This window comes from Sciurus carolinensis, chromosome 1 (genome assembly GCF_902686445.1).
Source record: "Sciurus carolinensis chromosome 1, mSciCar1.2, whole genome shotgun sequence".
NCBI classification, from domain to species: domain Eukaryota; kingdom Metazoa; phylum Chordata; class Mammalia; order Rodentia; family Sciuridae; genus Sciurus; species Sciurus carolinensis.
The window spans coordinates 50,313,363-50,316,739 of NC_062213.1; positions in this window are offsets into that span (position 1 = coordinate 50,313,363).

Consider the following 3,377-nt stretch of genomic DNA (forward strand, 5'->3'; position numbering starts at 1 on the left):
TTATAATATGAAATATATAATATTATACTACAGAGGCTTTCAATATATTAAAACTACATGCAAGAAATAATGTTCAGTTATTATATGGTTAAAAAGCATGTAAATATTCTCCCAATCAGAAGAAACCAACCAGGCAGAAATGTAAGCTTTAAAAAACTCTAATGATCTGAAAGAAACATATAATCACACTGATAACACTAAATAACTGTACTGTAATATAATGGGTTCACCCCTTGGTGAGCACAAAGATAATAAGCACACCAGCAGATAAAATAGTAAAGTAAGTTTTATTACCTGCAGCAAAGTAAGGAGAACATGGTGACTATATACAAAGAAGTATCTTCCCCAACAAAAACAAGGGCTTTTATTGAAGAAACTTATATATACTAATTGTGTTATAGTCTGAATATGAGGTATCCCCAAAAAGTTCATGCGTGAGACAATGTAATAATGTTTAGAGGTGAAATGATTAGATTATGAGAGCTACAATCTAATAAGTGGATTGATTCATTTGATGGATTAATAATTTAAAATGATTACTGCACTGGATTGTGGGAAGCCATACTTATGGAGCAGAATCAGACGGTTCCCTAACAGAATGGCTCCTCTAACTCCACCCTATCCTGTCCATCACAGCTCCTACCAGTCTTGGCCTCCTTTACCTGTGTATCTATAAATAAAAGAGAGTTGGGCTACTCCGTGTTGTTAGAGGCCAGAGCTGGTATAGCCAAACCTGTCACACCCCCTCTCATTTAAAAGGAGTATTGGCTCTGGTGTGTTTATTGATTATATAAGTTTATGGGTAATTGATTGATAAAAGCCAACATCATCCTCCAGCAGTTAACCCTTTTCTCATCTACATGGGACATGGCTGAGAAACCCCCACACTGGGTGGTGATGATAGGCAAATGGGGTGTGGTGGAGGAAGAAGTTCACTGGGGTTTATATTTCATTCCTGGCAAATGGAGTTTTCTCTAATTCCTGGCTGTCATGAATTGAGCAGTTTCCCCCCACCAGCCCTTCTGCCATTATGTTCTTCCTCACTTGGGCCTGGAGCAATGGAGTCAAAAGACCATTGACTAAACCTCTGAAACTGAGAGCCAAAATAAACTTTTCCTCCTTTTAAGTTGTTCTTTATGGGTATGTTGGTCACAGCAACATAAAACTGACTACCATATATAGGAAAGACATCTTCATGTGCAGAGATGTGCACATTCCTGAGCATGCTCAGATTAATGCCAAGATGCTTCTTATATTACAAATCCAAAAAAATGGTGAAGAGGAAAACTTTGGGTGGAGAATTTAGTATTATAATGAACAAAGGTTACTCTAAGTCACCTAAAAAGAGTGAATCAAAATGACTCAGCAATCTTGACTTCTTCTTCATAGGTTTCTCCAGAAGGCCTTATCTGAAACAAGCAAAATCTCTCAAGAAATGTTAAGTTATTTAAAGGAGCAGCAGCTACACCCTTCCCCTCCTCCCACAAGCATAGATGATTGCCCCTAAAAGTACCTGCCTAGTGGCTAACATAACTGCAGTGTCGGTAAGTGGATAAAGAGATCTACTAGACTCTTCAAGTATGATAAAAATCACCCTATAAAGTTTATGTTTAAAAAACATGACTACTTTTAATTTATATTAATGAAAGCCAAAAAGGGTGTGTTCTGAGTCTACAAAATCATAAAGGGTAGAGTTATGAAGCAAGAATTAAAGACAGGCAGTCAGTGTAGATAGGTAATTGGGTCAGATGGCAAAGATGGAGGCCAGTTTGGGTGCCAGAAGTTGAAGGCCAACTCTGGGGATTAAAAATGCCCCCAGAGCCCTTCCTCCACCCTTACCAAGATAACCTGCTCCTGCTCCAACCTATTGCTTGTTATGGGGCACAACTTAAGAACAGACCCATCACCACTGAGAAGTCCAAATTTGAGAGTCTTTATTAAGTTGGTGGCTCACTGTCTCATACAATGCCCCAAACATGACTATTGGGAGAACAGCCCTGACCATAGGGTTGCAGGGATTCTTATATCATAAATCACATCAATCATAAGTGTCTGTTGCTATAATTCAAAATTACAAACTAACATCATGAAATCATCAACAGAGGGGGAAGTGGGTCAAAATGCCCCTACCTAGGTACAAACTAAAGAATGATTACAAACATCCACACAATCATTGTTGTCATCACCATTCACATGGTGCATTGTTTAGGAGAACTAGGAATCAAAAGAGAACAATTTTTCATCATATAAGAATTGTCATTTTGTATTGCTAAACATGTCATGCTAAGTAACTGTCGATGGGTACAGAGGCAGGTGTCACCATGGGAGAAGCATTTCCTACATAACATGGAGTCTCCGAGCAAAATGGAGTCTGTTTAGTCATTGCCCATATAACCTGGTCTGTAACATTTCCATAAGCCAAATCTGTCAGCTTGACACATTGCTAAGGTGACCCAACCTGGGAATTGTTCCTCCCTGCAGGGAGTTGTAAAAGTTGTTAATTAATGCCTCCTGGGCTGCTCCTTCCTGCCCAATCACCCACCTTTGGCCCTTCCCCCTGTCCATTTGCTTCTCGCCTTTTGGCCATCCCATCAGCATCTCCTGGGCCTAGTCACATAGGAAAGAAGAGAGATAAGGAAGAAGAGGGCAGGAGAACAAAGAAAAGTCTAAAATATATATTTCACTTCTTGGGATACCAGGACACCAGTTATGGCCCTTCTGCCTCCTGGGAGAAGTCTATGTTACTATTATATAAATAAAACTTGTTTTCTACACTTGCCTTGGTGTGCTTCTCTCATGTTCAAACTTTAACATTTGAGGAAGCATAACTTGTCACTAATAACCAGTGGTTTCAGTTAGGGTGATTGTTAATTTTCTTAGATTCTTAAGTACTCCAACTCTGGCAAGCACTCCTCTTCTCCCCTGACCTCCACCCCAAGTCTAGAAAAACTTTGGGAAAAATAAGCGTCACACTGAAGAACCCATTTCCAACAAAGTTTGATACTAGCTCAAATTTGTTCAATAAGAATTTAGAGGTTAAATCCTTGTGGATTACTAAGGAGAGCAAGAGGTGTTTGAAGCCAAATTTTTTACCTTCATATTGATTAAAGAAAGAAAGAAAAAGATCCTCTGCAAGACTTTAGTAACAAATATCTCTCCTTTTAATATATTTTCTCCTTCTCTAAATAAAAGATTTATTTTTTTTATAAAAGATTTAATAAAAGACTTAACTCAGGAATGGTGGCACATGCCTATAATCCCAGCTATTGGGAAAGTGAGGCAAGAGAATACCAAGTTTGAGGCCAGCCTAAGCAACTTAATACCTAGGTTAAAAAATGTAAAAAATAAAAAGGTTGGGTGTGGTGGAATGTAGCTCA